Source organism: Callithrix jacchus, chromosome 18, assembly GCF_049354715.1.
Source record: "Callithrix jacchus isolate 240 chromosome 18, calJac240_pri, whole genome shotgun sequence".
In the NCBI taxonomy this organism is placed as follows: Eukaryota; Metazoa; Chordata; class Mammalia; order Primates; family Cebidae; genus Callithrix; species Callithrix jacchus.
Window position 1 is genome coordinate 26,952,282 of NC_133519.1, and position 16,567 is coordinate 26,968,848.

The following is a 16,567-nucleotide window of genomic DNA, read 5'->3' on the forward strand; positions in this document are numbered from 1 at the left end:
ATAGGTATTTTTAAATTTAGAATCTGTTATCTATACACAGAGATAGTTTGACTTCCTCTCTTCCTATTTGGATGCATTTTATTTCTTTCTCTTGCCTGATTGCTCTGACCAGGAATTCCAATACTCTGTTGATTAGGAGTGGTCAGAGAAGGCATCCTTGCCTTATTCTGGTTTTCATGGGGAATGCTTTCAGCTTTTGCTCATTCAATATGATATTGGCTATGTGTTTGTGATAGATGGCTCTTATTATTTTGAGATATGTTCCTTCAATACTGAGTTTATTGAGAGGTTTGTTTTTTTAACATGAAAAGATGTTGAATTTTATTAAAAGTATTTTCTGCATCTATTGAGACAATTATAAGGGGTTTGTCTTTAGTTTTATTTATTTGATTAATCACATTTGTTGATTTGCCTATGTTGAACCAACCTTGCATCCTAGGAATAAAGCCCACTTGATCATGGTGGATTAGCTTTTTGATGTTCTGCTGAATTTGGTATGCCAGTATTTTGTTGAGAATTTTAAGGATCATGACCTGAAGTTTTCTTTTTCTTGTGTCTCTGGCAGGTTTAGGATAATGCTGGCCTCATAGAATGAGTTACAAAGGAGTCTTCCCTCCTCAATTTTCTTGAATAGTTTCAGAAGGAATGGTATCAGCACTTCTTTGTACATCTGGTGGAATACAGCTGTGAAATCCATCTGATCCTAGGCTTTTTTTGGCTGGTAGGTGGGTTCAATTTTGAAGCTCATTATTGGTGTATTCAGGGATTAAATTTCTTCCTGGTTCAGTCCTGGGAGGGTGTATATATTCAGGAATTTATCTATTTCTTCTACATTTTCTAGTTTGTGTGTATAGAAGAATCATAATATTCCCTGATGATTAATTGTATTTTATGGGTCAATGGTAATATCCCCTTTGTCCTTTCTAACTGTGTTTAACTGGATTTTCTCTCTTTTCTTCTTTATTAGTCTAGCTAGTGGTCTATTTTATTAATTTTTTTCAAAGAAAACCAACTGGATTCACTGACTCATTTGAATGGCTTTTTATTTTTCAATCTCTTTCAGGTCAGCTTTGATTTTGGTTGTTTCATGTTCTGCTAGTTTTGGGATTAGTTTATTCTTGGTTCTCTAGTTCTTTTAGTTCTGATGTTAGGTTGTTAAATTGAAAATTTTCTACCTTTTTAGTAGGGGAATTTAGTGCTATAAATTTCCCTCTTACTACTGTGTTAGCTGTGTCCCAGAGATTCTGGTATATTTTTGTTCTCACCAGTTTGAAAGAACATAATTTATGCCTTAATCTTATTATTTACCCAAAAGTCATTCAGAAGCAGGTTGATTTCTATGTAGTTGTATGGCTTTGAGTGATTTTCTTATTTGATTTCTAATTTTATTGTGTTGTGGTTTAAGAGAGTGGCTGTTATTATTTCAGTTCTTTTGCATTTGCTGAGGATTGTTTTATGTCTGATTGGTCAATTTTAGAGTATGTGCCATGTGGTAATGAGAAGAAAATATATTCTATTGTTCTGGTATGGAAAGCTCTGTATATGTCTGTCAGGTCCATTTGATCCAGTTCTGAGTTCAGGTCCTAAATATCGTTGTTAATTTTCTGTTTTGATGATCTGTCTAATACTGTCAGTGGGGTTTTGAAGTCTCTCACTATTATTGCATGGGAATATAAGTGTCTTTGAGGTTCTATAAGTATTTGATTTATTAATCTTGGTGCTCCTGTGTTGGGTGCATATATATTTAAGACAGTCAAGTCTTCTTTTTGAACTCTTTACCATTATATAATTCCCTTCTTTGTCTTTTTTGATCTTAGTTGGTTTAAGTCTGTTTTGTCTGAAATTAAGATTGCAACCCCTTTTTTCTGTTTTCCATCTGCTTGGTAGGTTTTTCTCCATTCCTTTATTTTGAACCTATGTGTGTCACTGTATGTGAGATGGGTCTCTTGAAGACAGCATATCATTGGTTCTCAGCTCTTTATCTAGCTTGCCACTCTGTGCCTTTTAATTGGGTTATTTAGCCCATTTACATTCAAGGCTAGTATTGGTAATCATTATCCTGTCATCACGATATTAGTTGGTTATTATGCAGAACTGTTTGTGTGGTTGCTTTATATGATCAATACTCTGTGTACCTAAGTGTATTTTTGTCCTGTAGTCCCTAGTAATGGTCTTTCCATTCCATATTTAGTGCTTCCTTCAGGAGCTCTTATAAGGCAGGTCTGGCAGTGACAAATTCCCTCAGCATTTGCTTTTCTGAAAATGATTTTATTTCTCCTTTGCTTATGAAGCTTAGTTTGACCAGATATGAAATTATTTATTGGAATGTCTTCTCCTTAAGAATATTGAGAATATAGGGCCCACAGTAGTAGAGTACCTAATCTTAGGCATAGTCCTGGTGTGCCTTCTACAGCTGCTGAGATGGGGCACCAAGTATCAGGGGTGGGTTAACTGGGTTCAGTTGCCCTCTAGCCACTGAGGATACCCCTCTTTAGCAATTGAAATTGACTCCATTCTGTCTCTTAAGGTACGCAGAATAGCGGTCAACCAAGAGATGCAGGGTTCCATATGCCCGTGCACAAGGCTTAAGTTCAGAATTATGGGGTCCAATAAGAAGCAGGAATTTTTTATGTAAACACCTTAAAAAGTATTCTGGTATCAGTTTTTCCTTTTGATATATAGTGCTCCTTTCAAGATCTCTTGAAAGGCAGGTCTGGTGGTAACAAATTCCCTCAGCATTTGTTTGTCTGAAAAGGATCTTATTTCTTCTTTGCTTATGAAGCTTAGTTTGACCAGATATGAAATTATTGGTGGGAATGTCTTTTTTAAATAACATTGAATATTTGTCCCTGCCTCTTTTGGCTGGCAGGGACCTTTCTGCAGAGAGGCCTGCTGTTAGTCTCATGGGCTTCCCTTTGTAGATGACCTGACCTTTTTCTCTAGTCTTTAACATTTTTTTCTTTCATTTTGACCTTGGAGAATCTGATGCTTATGTGTCTTGGGGATGATCTTTTGTGAAATATCTTCAAGAGGTTCTCTGCATTTCCTGAATTTGAATGGTGACCTCAACATTCTAGCTAGGCTGGGGAAGTTCTCATAAATGATATCCTAAAATATGTTTTCCAAGCTGGTTCCATTCTCCCCATCTTTTTCAGGGACTCCAATGAGTCATAGATTTGGCCTCCTTACATAATCCCATATTTCTCAGAGGGTTTGTTCCTTTTCATTCTTTTTTCTCTATTCTGTCTGACTTTCTTACTTCAGAAGGCCAGTCTTCAAGTTCTGAGATTCTTGTCTCCACTTTGTCTATTCTGCTATTAATATATGTGATTGCATTATAAAATTCTTATATTGTGTTATCAGCTCTATCAGGTTGGTTACATTGTTTTCTATACTGGCTATCTTGTCTGTCAGCTCCTGCATTGTTTATAATGATTTTTCACTTCCTTTGTGTATTTGTCCATTCTCATACCGCTATAAAGAAATACTTCAGACCGGCCTTCTCCTCAGCTTTTTTCCTGCACAGGAGGGCTGTAGACAGCCATGGCACCCAGCCATCATGGTATGATCTTAAAGCCCCACTTCCAGAAGGACTGGCAGTGGCATGTGGTCAGGTGGTTCAACCAGCTCTTCTGGAAGATTTGCAGATGCAAGGACCGGCAAGCAAAATCATGCCCCATTGCTCCATACCCTGCATTAGGACCCATCCAATCCATTATGTAGTCCCACACAGTACAGTAACACAGCAAGGTGTGCACCAGCTTCACTTCAGCTTGGAGGAACTCAGGGTGGCAGGCATTCACAAGAAGGTGGCCTGGACCATTGGCATCCCTGTGAATTGAAGGAGGTGGAACAAGTCCACTGAATCCCTGAGGTCAATGTGCAGCAACTGAAGGAGTATGATTCCAAACTCATCCTCTTCCTCAAGAAGCTGTTGGCCTCCAAAAAGGGAGACAGTCCTGCTGAAGAACTCAAATTGGCCACCAGGTGACAGAACTGGTCATGCCCTTCTGGAATGTCTATAAGCAGGAGAAAGCCCAAGTCATTACTGAGGAGGAGAAGAATTTCAAAGCCTTTGCTAGTCTCCTCATGGCCTGTGTCAATCCCCAGCTCTTTGGCATAATGGCAAAAAGAGCCAAGGAAGCTGTAGAATACGATGTTGAAAAGAAAAAACTAAAGTCCTCTTGTAATAAATTAGCAGTAATGCTGGGGGGGGAGGAAATACTGGAGACTGGGTAACTTATAAGGAAAAGAGATTTAATTCACTCATGATTCCACAGACTGTACAGAAAGCATCGCTGGGGAGGCCTTGGGAAACTCCCAATCACAGCAGAAGGTGAAGGGGAAGCAGGCACATTTTACATGGCCAGAGAGAAAGGGGGAGATGCTACACACTTTTAAACAACCAGATCTTATGAGAATGCACTATAATGAGAACAGAATGGGAGAAATCCACCCCCATAATTTAATCACCTCCCTACAACATTGGGTATTACAATTTGACATGAGATTTGGGTGGGGACACATATCCAAACCATATCACTTGGATTGGGTTTCAATGTACTCTTGTAACTCCATGATCTTTGTTCCTATCCATATATTGAATTCTGTTTTTGTCATTTCCGCCATCTCAGCCCAGTTCAGAACCCTTGCTGGAGAAGTGACACAGTTGTTTGGAGGAAAGAAGGCACTGGCTCTTTGAGTTTTCAGGGTTCTTGCACTGATTCTTTCTCTTCTTGAAAGTGGGTCTATCTACCTTCAATCTTTGAGGTTGCTGACTTTTGCATATTTTTTCCTTTTATCCTATTTGATGATCTTGGGGGTTTGATTATGATATAAGGTAGATTCCGCTAACTGGCTTTATTTCTAGGAAATTTTACAAGGCCAATGCTCAGCTTCCAACTTCTGGACTGCATGCCCTATTCTGGGGGTCTTGTATTGGTTCCCAACTTTGTTCTCTGGCTCCTTGAGGATAGGAATCCACTGTGCTGTGAGTGGTGGGGGTTGGGGACAAGGTACAGCAGCTACAGCAGAGTGCTAGTGGGTGCCAAGGTGTCTGCCTTCCTGCAGGTGTTCACCACAGTGGCAGAAGCAACGCAGCTGGAGGAGTCAGTGGGGTGGCCCTGCTGGCAACTGTGTGTGCAGCTGCACTGGTGGTGGTGTTGGCTCAAGTGCAAGGTGCTGGCAAGAGCAAGTCTGGTAGCCTTCTCTGTGCCCTGCAAACAGGGTGATCACTCAATGTGGCAGAGGATCTGATGTTCTCTCATAGTGTTAACACAAGGGTGGGGTACTGGGGGGGGCAGGGCTGGCTGGCTCTGTGCCCTGCAAGGCTCTATCTGCAATGGCAGTTGGTGGAGGGTGGGAGGACAGACTGCACTCCTGTACACAGGTGGGGCAAGCCTGGGAATTCAGGACCAGACTGAGTAACATAGCAAGACTCTGTCTCTATAAAAATAAAAACTAAAAAAATTAGGCAAATATGGTGGCATATGCCTATAGTTTTAGCTACTTGGGAGACTGAGGCAGTAGGATCACATGAAGCCAGAAGGATGAGACTGCAGTAAGTCATGATCATGCCACTGCATTCCAGTCTGGGTGACAGTGTGAGACACTGTCTAATGAAATAAACAAATGTAAAAATAAAAAGAAGTGGAGATAATAATTTCCCTTTTAATAATTAGATAAAAATCAGTATGGATATAGAAGATTTAAAAAAAACTATCAACCACCCTAACCTAACTAAACTTTATAGAACAATTTACCCCACCACTGCAGAATTCACATTATTTGTGGTGCACACAGACCATTTGCCAAGATGGACCTTATGCTGGAACATAAAATAAGTCCCAATATAGGCTGGGCACGGTGGCTCACACCTATAATCCAAGCACTTTGGGAGGCCAAGGCGGGTGGATCACAAGGTCAAGAGATCGAGACCATCCTGGTCAACAAGGTGAAACCCCGCCTCTACTAAAAATATAAAAATTAGCTGGGCATGGTGGCGTGCGCCTGTAGTCCCAGCTACTCGGGAGGCTGAGGCAAGAGAATTGCTTGAAGCCAGGAGGTGGAGGTTGTGGTGAGCCGAGATTGCACCATTGCATGCCAGCCTGGGTAACAACAGCGAAACTCCGTCTCAAGAAAAAAAAAAAAATAAGTCCCAATATATTATAAAAGTTTGAAATTCTCCAGAATATATTCTTTAAAAACCAAAATTAAATTATGTATTAATAACAATTAAAGATTTTTTAAAACCTCAAATATTTGGAAATTAACAAACTTCTAGTAACTAGTCAAAGAAGAAACCATAAGAGAAATTAATAAATATTTGAATCTACATAATAACAAATCAAAACTTGTTGGATAGAGCTAATGAGCACTGAAAAACAAAAATTACAGGAGGCTATTGCTCTGGATGAAACTCTTTTACTAAGCCCCAAAACACTAGAGTAAACTATCACAATGAAGTCAATGATCACCGAACTGAAACAGAGTTGCTATTACTGCTGTCAGAGAAATCAGGAAAGAGAGATAGCCTAATTCCCCAAACAGGCCAGTTTTAATCTTTAATCAGCATGATAATGAAGTTCCTTCTGTTTTAATCCTACAATAAAGAACTACCCAAGTAACTAGATGTTAACCAATTGGCCATCTTTCTCTTGATCTGGCCACCTATTCCTGCCTTAAAAAAAAATCGTGAAGAACAAATAGGTCCTCTTCAAAGGGTTTCTGTTTCTGGTTCTTTGTTCTATTCTAAAAAGTAATCTTACCCTTTCATCTATCAGCCCTCCCTATTTCTGAAGTGTCCAAACATGCCAGGCATATCCCATGACCTGTATAACTGTCCTTCCCATCAAAAGCCCACCCTTCCACCCTTAATGATGTCAACCGGAGCCAATTGGAATTAGCCTAGATTGTGTGGTCCACCTTAGTCCATAGTGGGAAGACACAGGAACAGGGTCTGCACTGGGGGTAAAAACTGCCGCTCTCCTTTGTTCTGTGCATTCTCCCTTGCCTCTGCCTTGCATGCAAGAGGCACCCTTCTATAGAAGTACTGCCTTGCCGAAAAAACTTTTGCCTGAGTCTTGGTTCCACTTTAGCGCACCAACCATTTTACTTATAACATCTGGGGCTCATCTGGGATTCCCATTCTCCTCTGGGACAGGGGTCTCTGGTCTTCTTCCAGGGGAAACATATCCCATTGTCTCATTGGCCTCAGGGGCTAAAGATTGAGACCCCACCTGTGATGAATAAACCCAGGCTCTCAGCAATGCCAGAAAGAAAGCCTTGTCTACAAAAACACAGTGGCAACCAGGTAACTGGATGCACGGACCAAGGTAAGAAAACCTGCGGGAGTAGCGAAGTACTTCCTTCCTGGTCAGGATATCTTGGAAGTTGAAAGCCTGTGAATGGTAACAAGCACTACTGCTATGTGGAGTGAGTGAATCCAATCTGTGGTTCCATGGTTACCTCATACGTCTAATGGTGGCCCTTTTGTAGGAATGCTGGCCTTGGGATTTACACAGTCCTGCCAATGCTAAGAGGAAACGAATTTCCCTCTGAGGAAAGGGTCAGAGTGGATGAAGCAAGAGAAGGGTACAAGGAACTTCCAGCAGGAGGGGCTAAAGGATAGGCAAGAAATCTTTGGTATGAAAGATTGAGCCTTAGCAAGCCTTTGGAGGAAGGAGAAGGCAAGAGGCCTCCAGTAAAAGGAAGTTGAGCCACACACACTCTCAAGGAACCATCAAAACCTCCAGGATGGGAAATACCCCTAGTAAAACAGGGAAAGTTAAGGACAGGGATAGATCCCCTCCAACAATCCTTTAGGTCTCATGTTAAAATCCTGGAAAGATAATGAGTGGACTAAACATAAGAAAAAGCAACAAATAATAAAATACTGCTGTTCCATTTGAACTCAAGAATCAATGCTCAAACTTTCAGTTTTCTGGCCATAATTTGGGCTGAATGAGGAATGAATTTGTGAACTTTTAATAGAAAATGTTGCTAGGAGGAGACTTCCTCCCAAGAGGAAATAGATTATGCCCTATGTTGGTGGCAAGAACATGTCCTTTACCCTCCTAAGATTGAAAGGAGCAAGGCAAAAACTACTCTTTGGAGGAAATTTCATTGTAAGCATGCCCCATCAAGTTAGAACCTCTGTTAAAAAGTGATCATTTAACACTAACCACCGAACCAAATCTAGCAGGTTTCTTAATAGGGAGTCTAAACCTAAAGAGAAAATACACGTTTAGATTTAATTGACTCTCACACAAAGGTTAAGCCCAATTCAAGAGAGACTCTTCAAAACAGGGTGGCACTCATTTATAGACAGTTCCTCCCAAGTGACTGGGCAAAAAAGACACAACAGGTACTCAGTAATTGATAGAAAATCTCTTAAAGAGAGTCAAAAAATTGCATAATTATTAGTCTGCCCAAACTTGTGAGCTGTTTGCACTGAGTCAAGCCTTAAAATACCTGCAAAACCATGAAGGAAACATCTATACTGAATCTAAGAACATCTTTGTGGTAGCTCATACATTTAGAAAAATTTTAAACTGAACGAGATCTCTTTAATAGTAAAGGTCAAAACCTTGTTTACAAAGAGTTAATCACCCAAGTATTAAATAACCTTCAGTTGCCAAAATAAATAGCTATTGTCCATGTCTCTGGGCACCAGAAAGACAGGCTTGTCTTTTAAGAATGAGGAAAATAACTGAGCAGATCAGATAAGGCAAGAAGGCTGCTGTTTCTTCTGAACGCCTGGTTTCTACTTTATTCCTTACCTCCCTCCTCCTACCATGATCCCCATTTTCTCTTCTACTAAGAAAGAAAAGATAATAGAAATTGATGCTAAAGAGAATGCAGAAGGAAAATAGATATTGCCAGACCAAAAAGGAATATTGTCCAAACCCCTTTATAAAAGTAATCCTGTCCCATCTGCATCAGAGGACCCATTGGGGACCCCAGGCCATGTGTGACGCAGTTCTCAGAGTTTATAAATGTATAAGAATTTACACCCTAGCCCAACAAGTTACAGATAGTTGCTAACTGATAATAAATAAATAAATAAATAAATATTTTTAAAAAATGAACTACAATGGAACTTACCCCTTAAGGGAAGGAATCCAGGCTTAAGACCATTCCAAAGTACCCAAACTGATTACATAGAGACACCTCCAACAGGTCATCTAAAATACTTATTAATGATAGCAGATATCCTCACTCACCAAGTCAAAGCTATTCCCTTTTCAAATGCAACAGCCTATGATATAAAGCATTAATTAAATATACAGTGCTCAAGTTTGGGCTAATAGAAAATATTAACTCAGGCAAGAGAACCTATTTCACAGTGCATATCATTAAAAAGCTATCCCAAGGCCTAGACATTAAATAAGACTATATTACTCCTTGGCACCCACCTTCTTCAGGGAGGTAAAAATAAATCAAACCTTAAAGAACCACTTCAACAAATTAGTTCTAGAGACTTAGTTACCAAATGCCTTCCTATTGCCCTGTTAAAAATAGCCTTTCCCTCACTAGTTATATACTTTGTCTCTCCTCTACTTTCCCTTTCCCTAAAACCAAAGGTCTCCGAGCACAAGCACTAACCCTGGAGTTCCTAGTCCATCAACATCAGCCTGGGAATCACATCTTCATCAAAAGCTGGAAGGAGGAGGAACTTAAGCCATCCAGGGAAGGAACTTACCTGATGCTTTGAAACACTGAACCCACAGTCCAGACAGCAGAAAAAGAATGGACCCATCACACCCAAGTCAAGAAAACACCACCACCTCTGGAGTCATGGCCCATTATTCAAGGTGAAAACCTCCTCAAACTAAAGCTAAGAAAAGCTTAACTCTCTTCCATTTACTCTATTGACAATGTTAAATGAGGATGTACTGTATCCTCTAGTTCACTAATTCTTTATTCTTCCAGACAATCTACTGTTGAGTCCCTGCAGTGAATTTTTTAATTGCAATTACTTTACTTTTCAATTCCAATATTTGCATTTGGTTTTTTATAATTCCTATCTCTTTATTGTTATTCTCTATTTAATACTACATTTTTATATTTTCCTTTGCTTTTTTTTTTTTTTAATTTAAGACAGAGTCTCACCCTGCAGCTCAGGCTGGAGTGCAGTGGCTCAATCTCAGCTCACTGCAACCTCTGCCTCCCAGATTCAAGTGCTTCTATTGCCTCAGCCTCCTGAATAGCCTGTCACCACACCTGACTAATTTTTGTATTTTTAGTAGAGGTGGGGTCTCACCATGTTGGCCAGGCTTATTCTCAAACTCCTGACCTCAAGTGATCCACCCATCTTTGCTTCCCAAAGCGCTGGGATTACAGGTGTGAGCTACCACATCTGGCCTATCTTCCTTTACACCATTAATAATATTTTCCTTTAGTTCTATGAACGTATTTATAATGACTATTTTAAAGTATTTTTCTGTTAAATCTGACATCTAGTTGCTCTTATGGGTGGTATGTCTTGCATGTATGTACTAGTATTTCCTGTTTCTTTGCATGCATCATAATTTTGTTAGCAGTGGCAAATCCATATGAGTCTTCAGCAGCTCAATTTTGGCCTCCTTGGAGGAAAGAACTGACTGAAGGACGTAAGGCAGAGTAAGAAATTGAGGCAAGTTTTAGAGCAGGACTAAAGGTTTATTAAAAAGTTTTCAGAGCCAGCCATGGTTGCTCACACCTGTAATCCCAACACTTTGGGAGGCTGGGACAGTCAGATCACTTGAGATCAGGAGTTCAACACCAGCCTGGCCAACATGGAGAAACCCTGTCTCTACCAAAGACACAAAATTAGCTGGACATGGTGGTGCGTGCCTGTAATCCCAACTACTTGGGAGGCTGAGGCAGGGTAATTGCTTGAACTTGGAGGGGTGGAGGTTTCAGTCAGCCAAGGTTGAGCCACTGCACTCCAGCTTGGGGGACAAAGAGAGAGAGACTGTCTCAAAAAAAAAAAAAAAGTTTCAGAGCAGGAATAAAAGGAAGCAAAGTACACTTGGAAGAGGCCAAGCAGGCTACTTGACAGATCCAAGTGCACTGTTCAGCCCTTGACTTGGAGTTTTATACTTTGGAATGGTTTCAGAGTTTGCATTTCTTCTCACTTGATTTTTCCATTGAAGTAGGCTGTCCACACATGCAGTGGCCTCCCAGCATTTGAGAGGGGCTGCATGCACAGTGTGTTTACTGAAGTTGTGCGCTAACTCATTTGATATGTTTTTTCCCTTACCAGTTGAGTGTTCCTAGAGTGTGGTCATACATTACTTAAACTCCAATATTTTGCCTTTTAGTGCACATGCATTAGCCCACTTCCCCAACTCCTGAGAGCTTATCAGAAAGCTGCTGATGACCACCTTCAGGTTTTTCTATCTATTGGTAGATTGCCTTTCCCTGGCACTGGGTGTGACCAATTGTTATTTTCAAGAGACGGTTTAACAACTTTTCTACCATCACCTGATGGTCACTTGACTTTCCTAAGCGGGGTGGGGGGCCTCTTTTGCCCTGCTTACGTTCCAGCTCCTAGTTCAAGCAATCCTGCCTCAGCCTCCCCAGTAGCTGGAGCTACAGTCACATGCCACAGTGTCCAGCTCAGTTACTTTTTCTTGTAAGTCAAGGACAGAATGACAGAACAATTTTTTTCTTAAGTAGAGAGAATGTCATTATCATATTGATTAAAGATATAAACTGGCCTACTTAGGAAACTAGCTGTTACCTCACTCTCCTGATTTCTTGGAGGTTTAGTGATGTGGAACTTTAGCAACTTCACTGAGGTTTAGTGATGTGGAACTTTAGTATGGGTGACTCTGTTTTGACTTTTAGTCTGGTCTGTTGGGGCCTAGTATAGAAGCTTAGTCCAAAACAATGGTCTGCTATAATTTTTATTTGACATTCTTTTTGTTTTTCGGTTTTGGGGTGTTTGAGACAGGTCTCACTCTGTCACCCAGACTGGAGTGCAGTGGCGTGATCTCAGCTTACTGCAACCTCTGCCTCCTGAATTCAAGCAATTCTCTTGCCTCAGCCTCCCAAGCTGTTGGCAGGTTTGTGCCAATATGCCTGGGTAATTTTTTATTTTTTGGTAGAGACAGGATTTTGCCATGTTGGCCAGGCTGTTCTCAAACTCCTGAACTGAGGTGATCAGCCCGCCTCGGCCTCCAAAAGTGCTGGGATTATAGGTGTGAAGCACTGCTCCTGGCCTTTATTTGGCATTCTTAACTCACACAATAGGCTTTACTTTCCAAGTTGGGAGTCATTTGTGTATCATTGGCATAGCAGTACCACAGACACCCACACATGTTCCTTTGATATTAATAGAAGATTTCAGTTCATTCTTTCTTCTGCCTACTGAAATTAGGATGTCCACATTTGTAAATTATTCCCTCCTAACAATAACAAATTCTTTAGTTACTTTCCTATAAATTGAGAGAAGTTGGTCTTCCTGCCTTTTCCTTTGGAAAATATGAAATAATAATATCTTCATTAATAAGCAAAGCTTTTATTTTTTATTTTTTTTACTAGATTGAGGGTTACCTCTCCTCCCAGGCTTAATTATGGTCATCTACCCCTAGAAGATAGGTCTTTTTGAGATTTATTCCAATAAAAAAAAAGTATCACTTGTTACACATTTGGTATTCATTGATGAGTTTTTCACAGTATAGCATGATCCCTGAACTCTGAAAACTGAAGAGTGAATGTTTTTTTCTTTTTCTTGCCTCTATTTTGACAGGAGACATGGTCTCACTCTGTTGTACAGGCTGGAGTGCAGTGGTACAATCATAGCTTGCTGCCTCAAACTTCTGGGCTCAAGCAATCCTCTACCTCGGCCTCCTGAGTAGCTGGGTCTATAGGCATGTGCCACCATGCCTGGTTAATCTTTAAATTTTTTATAGAAACAGGGGTCTCACTATGTTGCCCAGACTGGTCTTAAACTCCTGAGCTCAAGTGATCCTCTCACCTTGGCTTCTCAAAGTGCTGGGATTATAGGCATAAGCCACTGCATCCAGCCAATGGTGAATTATTTAATGTACCAAGTTCCAGTTTGAAAGAGTATAAATAGAATTGGACTATAGGGAGAAAGAATACCGAATTACTCTGGCACTCATACTACTCTACCTAGTGATTAAGAACTGTCTGGAGATCTTTTGGTCAATAATGAGCCTGTGAGCTGCAAAATTTAAATGGGGAAGCTCCCTTTGCCGTCCCGGCAGACACATAGCAACGAAAAAGTGCATAAAAGTTTAAAAAACAGCTGGGTGGCTCAAGCCTGTAATCCCAGCACTTTGGGAGGCCAAAGCGGGTGGATCATGAGGTCAAGATATCGAGACCATCCTGGTCAACATGGTGAAACCCTGTGTCTACTAAAAATACCAAAAAAAATTAGCTGGGCATGGTGGCACATGCCTGTAATCCCAGCTACTCAGGAGGCTGAGGCAAGAGAATTGCCTGAACCCAGGAGGCGGAGGTTGAGGTGAGCCAAGATCACGCCATTGCACTCCAGCCTGGGTAACAAGAGCGAAACTCTGTCTCCAAAAAAAAAAAACTCACTAAACACTAAATACGGGTAGTTTATTGTATGTCAATTTTTACTCAAAAAACCTTTTTTAAAAGTACTTACAAGGCTGGGCACAGTGGCTCACGCCTGTAATCCCAACACTTTGAGAGGCCAAGGTGGGCAAATCACCTGAGGTCAGGAGTTTGAAACCTGTCTGGCCAACATTGTGAAACCCTGTCTCTACTAAAAATACAAAAAGTAGCTGAACCTGGTGGCATCTGCCTGTAATCTCAGATAGTTGGGAGGCTAAGGCCCAAGAATTGCTTGAACCTGGGACATGGAGGTTGTGGTGAGCAAAGATCACACCACTGTACTCCAGCCTGGGCAGCAGAGCGAGACTCCCTGTCAAAAAACGCTATCTAGAAATAAATAACAAAATAATTTTCTGAAAATAAATATGATATGAGAATGCTTAAAATCTTCAAGGAGTAAAGAAATAATATACATAAAGCAAGAACAAGGAAATAATGAAATAACAACAAGAAAAAGGTGGATACGAACCCAAGAGCAGGATGATTTAAAAAAAAACAAATTATTTAAAAATCTGGAAATGCAAAATACAGCCATTGTGATTAAAACACAATAGAAATAATAAGTGCTATATAAATAAATTCTAAGAGAGAATTAGTAAACTGCAAAAGTATTAAGAAAATTACCTGAAACACAGCTTAGAAAAATAAAGAAATGAAACATCTGAAAAAGTCGCTCATGAGAAATAGAGAATACACAAAGGAATTCTAGAAGGAAAGAACTGGGGCAATGATGGAGGAGTGTAATTTGAAAAATAGCTGAATTAAAGAAAATGTGCATCCACAAATTGCGATAGCATACTGAACAGGATTAAATAAATAAATTTACAGATAAACAAACATAGAAAATTAAAAATGAAGGAAAATTCACATATAAAAAATTGGAGGTGAGTGGACCACCTGAGCTCAGGAGTTCGAGACCAGCCTGGACAATGTGGCAAAATCCCGTCTCTACAAAAAATATAACAAAAACTAGCCAGGTGTAATGGTGTATGCCTCTAGTTCTATTACCAGATAGGCATCCTGATCTAAACCCCCAGAGACAGTACTTGGATCTCACGAAAGAAAGAATTCAGGGTGAGTTCACAGAGTAAAGTGAAAGCAAGTTTATTAAGAAAGTAAAGGAATGGGCTCTTGAGTTGCTTGCTCCAGCCTGCTCCAATTCTGTAGAGTGTACTTTCATTTCAGTATATCTGTGCTTTCCTTATGGTAAAAAACAAACAAACAAACAGAAAAACCTAGCTTTAGGATGTCAAGGCGGGGAGATCACCTGAGGTCAGGAGTTCAAGACCAGCCTGACCAACATGGTGAAACCCTGTCTCTACTAAAAATACAAAAATTAGCCTAGTGTGGTGGTGCATGCCTGGAATCCAAGCTATTTGGGAAACTGAAGGAGTAGAATTGCTTAAACCTGGGAGGTTCCTAGCACTTTGGGAGGCCGAGGTGGGTGGATCACCTGAGGTCAGGAGTTCAAGACCAGACTGGCCATCATGGTGAAACCCCATCTTATTTAAAAAAAAAAAACCTGGGAGGCAGAGGTTGCAGTGAGCTAAGATTGTACCATTGCACTCTAGCCTGAGCAATAGAATGAGACAGTCTCAAACAAACAAAGGAATAAAAGAAAGGCTACTCTATAGGCAGAGCAGTGGCATGAGCTGCTGGTTGCCCATTTTTGTGCTTATTTCTCGATTATACTCTAAACAAGGGGCCAATTATTCATGAGTTTTCTGGGAAAGAGGTGGGCAATGCCCAGAACTTAGGGTTCCTCCCCTCTTTAGACCATCTAGTATAACTTCCTGACATTGCCAGGGCATTTGTAAACTGTCATGGTGCTGGTGGGAGTGTCTCTTAGCATACTAATGCATTATAGCTAGCATATAATTAACCATGAGGATGATCAGAGGTGACTCTTGTTGCCATCTTGGGTTTGGTGGGTTTTGGCAGGCTTCTTTACTGCAACCTGTTTTATCAGCAAAGTCCTTATGGCCTGTATCTTGTTCCAACCTCCTATCTCATCCTGTAACTAAGAATTCATTAACCTCTTGGGAATGCAGCCCAATAGGACTTAGCCTTATTTTACTAAGCCCCTATTCAAAATAGCATTGCTCTGGTTCAAATGCCTCTGACAGTTCTAGCTACTCTGGAGACTGAGGCGAGAGGACTGTTTGCCCAGGAGCTTAAAGCTGCAGGGAGCTGTGATTCTGCCACTGCACTCATACCTGAGTGACACAGTGAGAACCTGCTCTAAAAAGAAAATAAAAATAAAAAACAAAAGAATGAAAATAAACAAGCTAAGTGAGTTTCAGAAGAATAGCAGAATGAACCCAACAATGTAAATGTTAATTCTTTATTTAAAAAATTAAGAAAAAAACCCACTACCACACTTAAGGCTAATGGGAAATGGCATCCAATTAAACATAGAAATATACAGCAAGACCAGCAAAGGAAAAAAGAAGGAAGAATGCACAAATAAAACTATATATGCGAAGTAGAAGAGAAAACAACATAAAATATACAATCAATCAGTAGAGGTTTTAAAAACCAAAAACAGGCTGGGCATGGTGGCTCATGCCTGAAATCTCAGCATTTTGGGAGGCTGAGGCAGGTGGATAACTTGAGGCCAGCCTGGCCAACATGGTGAAACTCCCTCTTCACTAAAAATACAAAACTTATCCGGGTGTAGTGGTGCACACCTGTAGTCCCAACTACTCAAGAGGTTAAGGCACTACTAGAACTACTTGAACCCGGGAGGCAGAGGTTGCAGTGAGCAGTGATTATGCCACTGCACTCCAACCTGGGTGACAGAGCAAGATGGTGTTTCAAAAAAAAAAAAAAAAAAAGAAAAGGCAAGTTAATGTCAATAAATTTTAAAATTTAGATACAATAAACTGTTTTCTAGAAAGAATACATTAAATTACCAGAATAAACTGGAGAAAGAAATAAACTGAATAACTCTTCCAAAGTATCAAAAAAA

At 40.3% G+C, this 16,567-nt stretch overlaps 1 long non-coding RNA gene and 1 pseudogene across 1 annotated transcript in view; one reads left to right on the plus strand and one right to left on the minus strand.

Moving 5' to 3' along the window:
• The window catches only part of LOC144580252 (uncharacterized), a 149,659-nt gene that overhangs the window by 120,415 nt on the left and 12,677 nt on the right, over positions 1-16,567 (minus strand). The gene's annotated exons all lie outside the window — the stretch shown is intronic.
• On the plus strand, positions 3,544-4,290 carry LOC100390584 (large ribosomal subunit protein eL13 pseudogene; annotated as a pseudogene).